Raw genomic sequence first — 15,576 nt, forward strand, 5'->3', positions numbered from 1 at the left:
TGACATTTATGTGACAGTCGAAACTGCTGATACTCGCGTAGCCCCCCCGGAAAGATTATTTGAAATAGTCCTTAATATTGAGGGTGACATACAACGCAAAATTAAAGCGGTTTTTTGGGATAATCTTACCACCACATATGATATTCTTTTGGCGGAGAAAGATTGGCCTCCGGCTTTCATTTTAGACGCCCCTAGGGGAGAGGAAGTTATACTTCCTTCCTTTGGGCACGCAGTGCCCACGGAGGAGTCTACTAGGTTGGCCGGGGAGTGGGCGCAGGTGCTTGCACCTGCGTTGTATCGTAATCAGGTTGGCTGGGATAAATGTTCTCCCAATCACGAGATTCCATTGCGTTCTGATCCCCAGCCTCAACCCCAATATCCCATGCGTCACGAGGCTAGACCTCACTTTGCGTCAATCCTTGAGCAATTGGAATATCAGGGAGTAATTGAGACATGTGTGTCACCCATGAATAATCCTTTATTCACTGTAACGAAGCCTGATGGATCGTACCACCTAGTTTTGGATTACCGGCATTTAAACTCACATTGCCGGACGTGTGCGGTACAGACTACTCATAGTTCGGCTCTCATAGATAGTCTTGTGAGAAAACGTTTCAAAACTACGCTCGACTTATCCAATGGCTTTTATTGCCATAATCTGGCCCCTCTTAGTTATGAGTGGACAGCATTTACCTCGGGTGGTAAACAAAAATTGTTCAAGAGGCTCCCGATGGGCTATAAAAACAGCCCTGGAGTTTTTGCCGCTCGCGTGGTCTCTCTCTTAGAGATGGTAGACCCGGAAGCATACTCGTATGTCGATGACATCTATCTGACAGACGACGAGTTGCTTCCACATCTTGCTCGTGTGGATAACATAGTGACTATGTTTGCAGACTTCGGTTACAAGTTTAACTTTAAGAAGTCGCACATTGCGGAATTTACAGTGTTGTTCTTGGGGTACGAACTCAATAATGAAGGTCGAGGCTTGGCACCGCAGTTCCTTGAGAAATGCGCAAACCTTCGTATCCCTACAACACTGAAGAAACTTCAATCCTTGCTGGGTTTTCTGAATTTCGGTCGTACCTACATTCCTGATTATGCCCAGCGTATCAAGACACTTTATGCCTGGATACAACCAACTTATACCAGATCTTGCTGGCTGCCAGAGCACTCGTTGGCATTATATACTTTGCAAACTGATCTTCTTACAGCTAAATATCTAAAAACTCGTGACAATCACACCAACCTGGTCATTAGAATTGTTCCAGGCGCGGAAGGTTTCACGTACTTAACGTTCAATGAGGGTGACACAGTCCCCATTGCTTACAAATCTCATCTGTACACTTCGGCTGAGCTGCGATTTTCCACTGTTGAAAAAGTTTTGACAGCAGTTCAGATGGCGATCCTGAAAGAACGTGCGCTATCACAAGGAAAGCGCATGCTGGTGGTAACACCGTTTCCTGCTCTTGAAGCAGTCACTAAAGCTAGTGTACCAAATTCTAAGGCTTTTCATCCAAGGTGGATACAATGGGCGACCTCCTTAGCTTCGCCTGACGTCGAATACATCTTTGACGCAGCGTTGCAGACTCAGGAGAGTTTGGAGTATGAATTTGTTCATCCAGCTCCCCAGTCATTGCGCCCTATCGAGGAAAACCATTGTGTCATATACACTGACGGGTCTGCGCAACCCGCAAATGGATCAAGGCACGCTTATTCAGCGGCTTGCGCAATTGTAGTCGGTACTTTCGTGAATGGAGAGTTCAAATCTGATGCAGTGCATACGCAGTCATTGGGTGATTGTACCGCGCAACTGGCGGAGCTTCGTGCTCTGGTGCTTGCACTTGAGTTTGCTGATCACAGAGTCACTACTCTTATAGTGAGTGACTCTTACTACTGTGTTCAATCATACAACGACAATATACTTTTTTGGATTATGAATGGTTTTCGTGACTCCAAAGGTTGCTCAGTAAAGCATAAAACAATTTGGGCTCGAGTGTCAGAACTCAAAGGGAGTTTGCCACTTGTGGATGTAATTCACACTCTTGGTCACCAACGAGTTGGTGTCCATGCTGTCGGTAACAGTTTAGCTGACGAGGCAGCTAAAACAGCAGTGGCGACATATTTAGTAGCAGCAGTTACAAGATCAAAATCTAAGATTGATGCAGACATTTTAGCGGCTATAGCTGCTTCTGAGACAAGGAAAAACTTCTCTAGAGGTTTCCCTTCTCGATACCATTATCACTTAAGTCCTGATAACGTCCCGTTAGTGAGGATTAATGAGGTTGGTGATAGATTGATTCCCAACGCGGACTGCAGACCAAATCTGATAACAGCTGCCCACGAAGGTGTTGCGTCTGCGCATGCTGGAGTGTCAGCAACTGTCTCTCTTTTGCAGCAACGTTATTGGTGGTACGGATTGTATAAACAAGCGCGGGCTTATGTACTTAATTGTGACATTTGCCAGCAGATCAAACCTTCTTCTGTTACGCGTCCACCTCCAACACAGCTGCATATATCTAATCAACCACTAGCGTGTGTTTATTTAGATCACTGCGGTCCTTTTACCTCTGATACTGCGTACAAGTACATCTTGGTTGCAGTGGATTCGTGCACACGTTTTCTGTGGGTGTGGCCACAAAGGAGTGCTGATGCCAGGACTGTCATCAAAGCATTGCGTGTCTTTATAGGGATTTTTGCGTGTGGTACCCTTCACTCTGATCAGGGCCCGGCGTTCGCCTCTAAGGCTTACAAAAAGGCTATGAGAAGTTTGGGGGTCCAAGTCAAATTTTCATCTCCATACCGGCCTGAGGGCAATAGTGTTGTGGAACGGATGAACCATGACCTAAAGCAATCGTTGACAGCCAAGGTGTTAGGTACAGGCCGGAACTGGCTTGCCCACTTGTATGACGTCCAACGTGCACTTAATAATCTCCCAAGAATGTCTCTGGGTGGGAGGACCCCTTACATGATGCTCTTTGGAGTGAGAATGTTTGTTCCAGACCTTGATGGTCTAGACATGGCGGCGGCTGCCGCCCCTTTTGACCTCGATGACCACTGTGCTGTATTGCAGAATCTACAAGACACAAGAGACACTCTGGCAAAAGAACACATGCCCTCAACATCAGAAGAAGCACTCCTGATTCCGGTGGTCGGCTGGCTGCCTCGAGTTGGTGATCTGGTCCGTGAGAAGGTGGAGAACAAGAAGGCGTTTGGCCCCTCTTATCGTGCACCAGCCCCGGTGCTTGGAGTAGTGGGTACACGTACAGTTGTTTTACCACCACTTCCTGGTCGCAAGGAAAAAAGGTACATTTCAATTGAAAATGTCAAGCTACACAGGGTGGCCGATTCTCCATAGTATGACACCTTCGGTTTCCTGCCCTTCAATGCTGAGAAACTCTGTTGTGTTGCCACCCTCTATCATCGTGCCTGAAGTTTCCATTGAAATGACTACAGTTAATAGTCCGCCACCTACTGATGGTGGTTTGCCCGCTGATCCTGAGTATGCTTATCCTACAGAAGTTGCTTTGCCCCTTTTAAATACAACAACACTTGCCCAGTCCCAGTCTTCCTTTGAAACTGAATCATTGACTTCCACTGTCCCTTCCAAAATCTCTATATTTTTTGCCTGGTTCAAGAGACATTTTTTGGTTGCACCTTGGACTTACATCTGGTTGGTGCTGATTTGTATTTTTTTATTCATGACAATTGGCTTTGTGGTAGTGTTTTTCAGACTTATCAATGGACACTACCTGAATGAACGTTCTACAATTCAATTAATTGATGGAACTTTGGCCCCCCATTCCTCATCACACATCATGAAAAGAGACCAGACGTTTGTGAACATCACCGCCTGGCCTGTACGTGATGGGATTGCTTGGGATGCGGTGAACTTTCAAATTCATGGTCCCACCGAAGTGATTAATGTGCCAACTGTTTTTTGTGTTTCTATGGGTGATGTAGTTAAACAAAACATCCGCTCAGATGATTGGGATGTACATGCAATAGAAGCACTGTTTTCTGATTTAAAATATTATGCTGCATTTGATGCTGAAGATCTGTATTTAAATACTGCAAACTATGAGGAGCAGTTTTGTTTTCAACTTTATGGCACACATTTCCTACACAGAGCAAACACTTTCAGACATTTTGTTAATTTCACACAATGGGAACATTGTCCTGTCCCTATGCCTGGCAGCTCTGCCACTTTATTGAAAAAATTCACATACTTTTCGGATTTTAGTGTGTCAACACCTGAATCTTTTTACTTTAAGGTAGGAAGAACCCTCTTCTAAAGTCAGACTGACACACACAAAATTATTATATTCCAAAGCCTTTATGGAGTAATTGGCTATTGGAGGTTATGAAGTATGGAAAGCTACTATCGATCTTAAATCGGTTTGGGGAACTAAACCGTGGCAGGTACAGGGAACAGAAGCTTTGCATCGTGCCTGTCTTATCCCTAACCATATTTTATTTTTAAATTCATCTATTTTTCAGACAACCTGTTTTGGATTGGCTATATCTAAAAAATTAATTTCCCCCTCGATCCCGGATTTGGGTGCTTATCCTGGTTGGGAAAATCACTCAGATCTGTCCCTTACTAGGTTGCAGTCGCTTGTTTCCAATGACACCTTCAATATTTCAACATTGAATCCTGAGGGTTGGTTGGTATGGCAAACAAGCTCAGATTCCTGTCAACGTCGATTTCTAGATTTGGCCCCGGGGTATACACAACTTAGGGTTGACCCTCGTTTCACATCTTCACACACAGTAACTACCTACTCTGTAGGTAAGTTATGTCAGTCATGGCTGCAACATTCCACCTTAACTTCAGTTAAACTTCATTTGTCACGTTTAAATGAAAAAATAGATTTGAATGATTTCATTAAGGGTCCTGTTAATGGTAGATCTAAACGATGGGCTTATGCTATTTACAATGAAGTTTGGAAGTTGTCGCAAATTGAGGCTGCTTCTAGAATACGTGCTATTGACCAGGCCAATATGGAAAAAGTATTGGCTGTGATAGATAATAGTATTAATACGTTGTCTTCTAGAATTTATACATTAGATAGTATTGTTTCTTCTGTCGTAGACATTGTGCAAGATGATGTATCTGTGTTGTATCATGGTCAAAATCAATTGCGTTCAATTATGCAGTTTGCATGGACTTTGCAAACGTTAAAGGCAGGGAAAGTCCCTTGGGATTACATGAATATTTCCTTGTTGTTCCATCCGTTTAATTTGACTGACAAACAGCAGTTCATGTCCATGAAAGATGCTACTTATGCATTGCTGCACATTGAAAAAGTAGAACCTTTACCTTTTTCTGTAGCTGAGTTAAATTCAGCCGTGTGGTTAGTTCACGGATTAGTAACTTTACCGTTTAGTTTATTCAAGTTTAGTTCGTGCATGAAACACTATGCTATCGGCAGATACGAACAACTTGGTGATGCGTTTCTGCATGAAGTTTGGTCACTTCCGTTCCCTTACAGATGCGTGAGGGATGGCAAGGAAGTTTACTTAAAGGGTGAAGAATGCAATTCCGCTCCTGATCACTCTGTTGTTTGCAGACATATACAATTACATGGCGCTTGCAATATACACGCTCCTAATTTAGCTTGTGTCCTAAAGGGGATTCCAATGCCAGTTATAACGTCTTCTTTTAAGCTGCTTGCCAACGGTAGTTATTTGCTTTTAAATAGTGAAGCTTGCTGTGGGATGCTAGTGGGTATTCCTTACATAGTGACGGTTTCACAAAAAGTAGTTTGCTGTAATAACGTCCTTTTCCCACCCCCGCAAGGCCGACTCGATATATCCATCTGGCCAGCGATTCCAACCTTGAACGCAGAGTTCAATAGGATGAGCAGAATAAGGGCTCTTTTGTCTAAAAAAGAGGTTGTGTTAACTTCATCCCGTGAAACATTTCTTCTTAATGTTGCAAACACACGGACTGAGGAACAAGCTCTTTTAAATACTGACCACCCCCTCCATTTTGGAACTTTGATCCAAACTATCTTTAATGCTTCGCCTACGACTGGCCTTGTTCATTATTTTAAAATTGTGGGCTCCGGCCTCGTGACATCTTTCCAGACTGTTTTTAGTGTGATACCCGCATTTTTACATTCTATTTTTTCGAGTGTCTTCGGAGGGTTCCCCTTGCTCCTCGCTTTGGTGGCTGGGATCCTCTTGTTGATTTGCGCTCTTCGCTATGGCTGCACACCGGGAGCTGCAAGACAGAATGCTGCGCTTGCTCCATCTTCGTAGCCGGATGCTTGATCTCTACGGCACCTTACCACTGGCGGTATTAAGCGTCAAGTATGGATTGTCTTTCCGGTTTCCCTTTTTTACGTGTGTGCAACCTGTTTTTCATTGCCTAGATTGTCCCTTCCAATGGGCTCTGGACTTGTGCCTGTCAAGCTTGGTGTCGCCTGACCCGGATTTTGATGAACTAATGTGTCCCTTAGTGGCTCATGAATTCGACTGTTCTGGTGTCGCGTTTATGGCTTTGGGTGCGGCACACGGAGTCCTTGGAAACTGGGATATCGGAGAGGCAGCTATTGATTTCCTTGAAAGGAGTTATATTGAGGAGACTGACAGTTGTCCTATCATGGTGCTGGATGCTCCGATAATTGACGAACATGTATGTTCCTTTCACTTGCTCAACTGGATGGCTGATACTTTTGCGGGACGCTCCAATGATTTCCTCTTGGAAGCAGTCGCAACTTACGGTGCATATACCTTCATGGATTGACTGATTGACATTGTCAATGCAGATTGCATCCAGAATTGTTAAAGTTCTACGAAAGTTTTGCTTACCTTTTATCACATCGTTTTTTCATTTTTTAAACGAACATTTTTTTTATTCTCGGACTTTACACTTACCTTAAGTATGTTCTAAATCACTTGAACTCTGCGTTCTTGATACGTGTATCCCTATTGATTAGTGCTCCGATCATGGGGGGGTGTGTGATGGACTAAGCCACGCCCTATTTACAACACTAAGTTAGCACAACCGAGATCATAGTTAACAAGCAAGCTTGTCGCTTCTGCTGCGCTGCACACAACACTGTTGTTATGTGTTATTCATTTGGTAAAATGCTGACTCGACTTTGCCTTACAGGATAACAAACGGTTGTTATACATTCTTAAACCGTGAAATGTGCCCTTGGTCTGTACATCATGCAAAGAACGCGTCTGGGTCACTAGAAGGTACAGAGTGTTGTGTTTAGATTGATCGTAGACACTTGTTAGACATATCATGCATACAGCTGCCAATGTTTGAAGGACAAGCGTCTTTAATATTGCAGAACAGTTTGGTTTTACATTCATTCGAACAAGAGGAGCTGATGCATGCTGTGAGAGCTGATCCTTTGATGTGATTCTACTAAGCTGATCTATACGGTATGGGGTCCCCCCTGTTAGCCTAAGAGACCTTCTAATAGTCTAATAATAATAATGTATTAGATTATAGTGAAAGGAGTGTGGTCGTATACCACTGTCATTAATAGTATGATTGCTCCTTTCATTCTATATGGTATTGTAACAATGTTCATGATTCTGATCTTTACTGTCAGTCTGCTAGTGTTAGCCAAAGTACTGCATCTTAGGACTCGAGGTTTATAAAATAAACAATTTAAACTTTACCGTGTCTGTATTATTCCGTTGTGGACTAATAAATAAGTACGAACAGGTATTTCAGATTCCCACCACTCCTGAGAAATATCTAAGTCGCTTGTTCTGGTTTGTCTATACATTGGGACCACCTAGCTAGATCTAGGTTAACAAATGGGATACTAAGCTAGTCGGATAAGGGGTTCTGGGTTCTGAGGGGAGTTTTCTGGTACACCACAATTCTCTGAGGTCATGGTCTCCTGCGCATAGTTCTGTGCAAAGGCAGAATCCCTGTAACACAATAGAGAGAGAGAGAGAGAGGAGAGATTCAGGGAGGGAACCCAGAGGCCCAGGACCGGAGACGGACCCATCCAGGGCGGGGTCAGGGCAATGCCTCATCCAGACGGCCTAGGAACTGCGAAGCGGACTACCAGGGGGACCCACCAGTGGCAGCCCCAGCAGGCTACAATTGGAACAGCTGTAACCCCCTAATCTGGGGTGGGCAAACAGCCGCCGGCAGACCCCGAGAGAGGAATGCCACCACCGGTCTCCATTTGAGCTCGAATGCAGCATTGTCATCCCTAAAGATATCCGCCATTCTCTCTAGACTTAGAAGCCTCCAAAGGCGGGAGTGCCACATCGAGGCTGTGGGGGCCGCCTGTTTCTTCCAGTTGGCGGCGATAGCCACCTTCGCCGCCCCCAAGCAAAGCCACATTATGGCCTTACCTGCTCTGGTTTGGTAGCGCAGAGAGGGGTCCCGAAGGCCCAACAGCGCCGCCTCAATGGAGGTGGGGACCGGGTAGCCCAGCATAGTCTTGATTTGCGCCAGTATCTCTTCCCAAAAGGGGCGGATAGTCGGACAGGTCCACCAGATGTGCTGAAAGTCCCCCGGCAACACGCATCCCCTCCAGCAGCGGTCAGAGGTGCCCGGGAAGAAGCGCCGTAGTTTAGCTGGGTATAGGTACCAATCCACCATCACTTTCTTGTGCGCTTCTCTTAGTTCTATCGAGTGGTTGTGTTTTGTGATGTCAGACCAAAGTCCCTCCCACTCCAGTTCCTCAATCGGCCTCTGCACCACCCCTTCCCATTTAACCTTCAATGGTAGGGACGGTGAGACCACAGTGGCCAGAAGGTGGCCGTATAAAAAAGAAATTGCCCCCTTCATGGTAGTGGTAGATCGAATGAATTTTTCAAACGGGGTCTGGGGCCTGTTGATCGCCACCTGCATCCCAGACGACTGGAGCCAATGCCGTAATTGGAGATATCTGTAGTGTTCAGTCTGCGGGAGGCTAAAGTCAGATCTACATTCTGAGAACGTCATTAACCTAGACCCTCTAAGTAAATGCCCAATCAGTAAGCAACCCCCTCCTCCCAAGCGGTGAAAGGCCCCCTGGTGAACGCCGGTGGAAAGGCCGCATGCCCGTGGATGGGGTTTTGAGGGGAAGGGAAAGTGGTCCATCGGTCGTCCCGGGATAGAGTATCCCAGACCCGCAACGTCGTTCTGGTGGGTGTACTAATGTACGTGTTATCCGGCCTATCCTGTTTAGAGCGCCATACCAGGTCCCAGATCATCCGTCCCGCAACCGACCAACGCAGTTGTGCCGCCTTATAGTAGAGGTGGAAGTCGGGAAGGCCCGCTCCGTCCGCAGAGCGGGGCCTCCGTAACAGGGAATACGACAGGCGGGCTCTCCCTCCCTGCCAGATATAACGAGAACAAAGAGAGTGCATGGTCGAGAAGAAGGAGAGGGGGACCTAAATGGGGAGGGCCTGAAATAAATGAAGCAGCTTCGGCAAGACCGTCATTTTAAGCGAGTGAATGCGCCCCAGCCAAGATATAAATATTGGTTTCCAGCACGCTAGATCTGCCTTAATTTGAGCAAGAAGGGGGGGGGGGGGAATTAGCCTTATACAAATCCTCCACTAACGGAGTAAGTCGAACTCCCAGGTATTGGAGTGATTTAGTCGCCCATCGGAAAGTCGTGCTCTGTCGGAGCCCCGGGAGCTCCTCCCTGGGTATCGTAAGGTTGAGAATGTAGGATTTGTCCAAGTTGATCTTGAACCCCGCCACCCGTTCGAAGCGCTGCAGCTCGGCATGCAGAGTCGGGAGCGACGTGGATGGGTGAGTAAGGGAGAGGAGGACATTGTCTACGAAAAGAGAAATCTTGTGTTCCTCCCCCGCAAACAGAATACCCGATATCTGCGGATTGTGGCGTATGGCCAGCGCTAGGGGTTCAATGCTCAAGGCCATCAAAAGAGGGGAAAGGGGGCAACCCTGCCTCATGCCTCTAGAAAGGGTAAAAGGAGCCAAACAAGTCCCATTGACCTGGACGCGCGATGTGGGAATCCGATAGTTGGCCTGAATCATTGTAATGAATGAGTCAGCAAAGCCCATCTGTCGCATAGTGGAGAATAAGAATCCCCAATCCACCCAGTCGAACGCTTTTTCAGCATCCAGACCAACTAGGAGAGCCGGCATGCATCTTTTGGAGGCTTTTCTATCAGATGTACAATACGTCGCGTGTTATCATGAGTTTGGCTCCCCGGGATAAATCCTGATTGATCGGGGTGTATCAGCGCTGCCATAAGGGGATTGAGCCTGGCGGCCAGGATAGCGGAATACAATTTAGCGTCCAAGTTTAACAGCGCGATAGGGCGATAGGAGGAACACTGATCCTTACGTTTCCCTGGTTTCGGGATGACCGTGATGACGGCCTCCGCCATGGAAAGCGAAACCACACCCTGGGCGATTATGGCGTTAAAAAGAGACTGCAGGCACGGGGCCAGGTCTGGCACGAAAGTGCGGTAAAAGAGGGCCGTGAGGCCATCAGGCCCGCGAGCTTTGTTGAGTTTGAGCGCCATAATGGCTTTGGTGACCTCTTCTAACGAGATGGGAGCGCAAAGTTCTGCATTGGTAGAGGTGGTGACCTTGGGGAGTGTCAGACCCTGCAGATAGTTCTTCTGCACTGAGGCCTCAAGAGAATCAGAGGTATACAGCTCGCTGTAGAAGGATCGAAAACAGTCCGCCTTCCCCTTGTCGGAGTGGATGACTGTATCTGCAGTGTCTCGTATCCCCTCTATATATTCCTTGTCCCTTTTAACGCGGAGCTGCCGGGCTAGATGCCTCCCAATTTTATTCCCCTGAGAGTATGAGGTGTGGCGCAGGCGCAAGAGGGTAAGTTCGGCCCGGTTTGAGTATATCGACTTCAGTTTGCCCCGCAACGCCGTAAGGGGCCGCAACGTGATGCGGGAGGGCTTGGCCTTATGTGCCTGCTCCGCAGCCACCAGCTCCGCTTCCAGTCGTTCCCGCTCTGCCTCTCTCTGATGATTGAGCGCAGAGTTAAGTGCGATGCACTTGCCCCTAAGCACTGCCTTAAAATCGTCCCACCGCATCAGCTCCGACGTCTCCTCCATGTCGTTAAGGGTAAAGAATTCGTCTATGGTCTCATGTAGCGATTTGCGCAGCACAATGTCTCTAGTAAGAGAGGCGGGAAAGTACCACTTGGGTTGGCGATCCCGTGGGCCAGCCCAATGGAGGGTGATCATGACAAGACTATGGTCAGAGACGGAGAGGGGAAGAATCTGTGCGTCTCTCAGAGACCCCGACAAAAAACGATTAATGAAAATATAATCCAGACGGCAATAAGATTGATGGACATGCGAAAAATGGGTATAATCTTTTGAGGAGGGGTGTTGTGTGCGCCATGCATCGCACAGGCCAAGGTCCGAAAAGAGTTGTTTGGTGGCTAGGGAGAAAGAACCCGGATCCGCCCTCTGCGCGTGAGAACTGTCAAGGTCCGCTTGCCATACAAGATTAAAGTCCCCCATCAAGACGACCGAGCCTTCAGCAAACTGCTCCAAGTTGGTGCAAATGGTGGACAGAAACCCCGCCTGACCTGTGTTAGGTGCGTATATCGCGGTAAAAGTACATTTCTGACCCCTGTGAATCCCCTTCACCATCACCCATCTCCCCTCCCTATCTGAGCACACCTCTAAAGGTTGGCACTTCACCCCGCTGTGGAACATCAACACCACCCCCAGATGCTTGGTGGTGGCTGAGGAACTGTATGTGAGTGGGTACGACCTATGTCGCAACCTATGTTCATCCCCTTTACTAAGGTGTGTTTCTTGGAGTGCAACCACATCGAGGTGGTGATCAGATATGTATTTCAGCACCCTCTGACGTTTCTGGGGGGAATTAAGCCCTTGCACATTCCATGAGCCTAGGGACAAAGCCATCGCAGGTCTGGTAGCCGTCCTCTTGCATGGGCAATTCTCAAAGCCCGCTTCCCCCCTCCCCCGTCCCACTCCACCCCTCGTGAAGATCCCCCACTCTCCAAGACAAGAAAAGAGAAAGATAGATAGAAGAGAAATAAAAGTGAAAGAAGAACATCCGAAGAACCCCGAGATCACATACCATCTAGGAGCAGAGGTCTCGGAGGGCCGTGACAACCCGCCCACCCCCACCCCGGTTGCATAAGGCTCAACAAGAAAAAGAAAGATGAAAACATCTACAAGTGCTGAACCCAAGTCCCAGACACGCCGGATCGTGTAAGCAGCTGCCCAGAGTGACCCTTCCTCCGTTACCGGTAGTAACCCCCGGCGATGTATCCGCCATGCGGAGCCATGGGGTTCTGCAGCAGTCACACAGGATCCCCTTCTGTAGTGAAGACCTCCTCAAGGTGGCTTCCCCTGTGGAATCATCGGGGAGGAGAGTGACCCACCGTGGCCCATTCCCCGGCCGTCGCCCCAGATCCGCCGGCCGCCGTGTCTCCCGCACCCTCCTGCTCGTCCTCCGAGGGGGAAAGTCCCAATAAGGCCCGGCCGGCCGCAAGGTCCACCACAGTCCGGTGCTTGTTTTTGTATTCAAAAGATAGGCAAAAAGGGAAGGTTCATCTGTATCGGATGCGCTCAGCTCTCAACTTGGTTGTTAGCGGCCTAAAGGATTGTCGTCTCGCCAGTGTGGCCGGGGAGAGGTCTTGAAACAGCGAGCACGTGAAGCTCTGAAACGATACCTCCTAAGACGCCCTGGTCGCTGCCAGGACAACCTCCTGAAGAAAGCGGTCACCGTGGCGTTGTGTTTGGCCTGACCCTTCTAAGCAGGCATAGGGCTACCCCCGGCCGGGCCCAACGCTCACCCAGTGAAAGAAGGTGCCTCCCGGTGGGAGCATAGTGATCGCATGGTGTCGCACTGGGCGCCACAGGTAGGTGCAGTGGCGATAAGGCCTTCACCTCCGGAACTGGGGCGTTCACTGAGGGGCCCCCAGCATCACCTGAGCCCCCAGGCCACTCCGTAGTTGCGCGACGGTTAGTGCAGGGCCCCCACGCCGAAGTCACGATCACCACAACGCGATCCCCGGAATCTCTCCGTGCGTTACGTAGGTAGGGCACGGCCCCTGCTCCCACTGCCGAACTAGGTCTCCTCCATCACCTCCTGACCCAGAAGCGTGTATCCCCCGCTGGTGTCCTCTGCCATCCCCACAAGGGAAGGCGCTTAGCGCGAGGAGTCCGTGCGTGCCCAGACGACGCCTCTCTTCCTCCCAAGGGGGGAACGCCGCACTCACCCGGTTGGCCGGGAACTCACCACTGATTGGCCCGTTGGACAGGGTCTCAAACACCGACCCGCAGAGAACTCCGCATCGTCAACCGCTTCAGCGCCACCAACACCAAGCCGCCAGATTTCTCCGCCGATCAGCTCACCGCTCGTGCTCCAGCCGGCCACCAGCGCGGCCTCCTTACCGGGTGCTGCCAGGATGCGTCTCTCGGCTGTGTCACTGCTTGGCGTCTCGTGGGAACCTCAGGCAGGCAGAGGAGCGGCCCGTAATTCTCCCATCCGAGCCCGGACTGCAACGGAGGCACCCAGCGGGGAGCAGGGACGTCAGCCGTGATCCATACCCTGTCGGCTCTTCTTCATCAGGCGTGCAGCGCGTTCACGTCTCTGGGGGCTGCCATCTTGCGGGACTCTGCCGTGGCCGCACTTGTCGGACGGCGGGCGCTTCAAACGGCCAGGAAGCCCGTCTTGACCACGCCGACGCGTGCCCAGCCGCTTGTCATGGCACTCGATGGGTGTCAAGCATGTCTGGGAGCCCTGGGACAGCTCAGCAACCGGGGTAAGCCCCGGGTGGCACGGGAGCCGACACGGATTAGGTCCGATCGGCCATCTTGCCCAAGCCACGCCCCCCTGTAAATAACTTTTAAGGGCGAAGGGTGATCACAGCATCGCCCAAAGGGCCATGTGTGGGGAGGGGTTCCCTTAGTAGTTAAAGATTTAAAAACATTATTTGGATTATGGGTACCACAATACCAGCTTCAAGTATCCTCGGGGAAGAACACTAACAGTGGAGGATGGGCGGGAGGGGCTGTTACAGCAAGCTGACAATAAAGTGCCATATGTGAACAAGGAAGTGCCAATGCTGATGAGTGATTCGAAACAATCAATGGAACGTAGAAGATATCCTCAAACCACCACGCAAGTACTAATTAATAGTATTTATTTCAATATCTTTTCATAAGGTTATTGATTCATCTTATATGAAAATGATTTTTGTGTACAAGAATAAGAAGCCGTCAACAAATTTAAATACATGAACAAGTGAACGCGTAGTAGAGAAAAAAATTAGAAAACATGAAAGAAAACCACTACACTCATCTGCCAGAAGACAGAAAAGATACTTTCAATGAACATTCATGCACCACTCCTCATACATCCAAACAAACATTCAAACACACTTTCCTTTGGTAGCCTATTTATTGCTTATTGGAATTTACCAAAGGACCTATCAAACCTGGTAAGAATTGAACAAAATTATATAAAGGTGCATAACAACAATTGTTGCTCCAATCCTTCACAATTCAAGTAAATTTGTAAGAATGCACCAGCTTGATATATTTAAACCAGTGTTTGTCAATACAAAAAACAAAAGGTCGACGCGTTTCGAACCCCTAGTCCTTGAATGGGGGGTTCTCCTCAGGACCAAGACACTAGAACGTAAATGAGAGAAAAGAGGGTGTAACTACACCTGTGTAATATACAAGCGCCTCAGGATTCTAAAAGCTGATAAATGGAACTCGATGAGTACGAGTCTTACCAGAGTAGCAGCGTAAGTCAAGCTTTTTAAACACGGGGCCAACTAGAAAGGCTAAAATAGGACTGTATTAGCACTAGCAGTGAAAACATAAAACAATGTGCAAAATGTCAGAGTCATAACAGTCATTACGATCACGCCATTTACTCACATCTTATGGCGGAGATGGTCACTTGGGAAAAAGTAGAAGTTTTCTTATTGTACAAAGTTGACAAATCCCATGATTGAAGTGGGGCGAGGAAGCTCTGTGCAGACGAAATGGGGGAAATTAAAAAATGACACCAGAACCGGTGAATGCTTAATGAGACTGTTTGAGGTGTTGGGGGGAACATACCTTAGTTGTCCCTTCGTTACCCCGCAATGTAGACTTTCGAACTGGAGACGGCGATGCCGAATTTGCATGGATAAAGGAGGCATTTAGATCGGAGCACTCCGAGCCACAGAAAACCTTTTTGAGAGCGGCTGACAGCAGGGGGATTCTGTGCGGTTACCTGAATCACGGCGAAAAGCACTTGATTTGCAGCAGAGTGCGGGCATTAGCTCTGTGGATACTTCCTTAAAGAACCTAAATGGGATTATGGGATATCCGGAATTGTGGGAAATGTAGTTCCAAAGTGTGAATTGGAGTACAGTAGCGAAAGAAAGCAGCGAAAAAAAAACGTTGTACAGGTTTAAGCTTCAACTAAAGTGTAAATACTAAATCCTTTGGAAAATAGGGTTTTTAGGGGGGGGAAAGGGGGCTCAATGCATTTTTGTGTGTCTCTGGGGTTGAAGGAAAGAGCTAAGGCAGACCAAGCTCCCGTGCTGTAGCTGAAAATGAGAATGGAGATGGAGTCTCAACCATTACAGTCTGTAGATCTCAGACAATTTGTTAAGGCCATTA

This window comes from Triturus cristatus, chromosome 7 (assembly GCF_964204655.1).
Source record: "Triturus cristatus chromosome 7, aTriCri1.1, whole genome shotgun sequence".
In the NCBI taxonomy this organism is placed as follows: domain Eukaryota; kingdom Metazoa; phylum Chordata; class Amphibia; order Caudata; family Salamandridae; genus Triturus; species Triturus cristatus.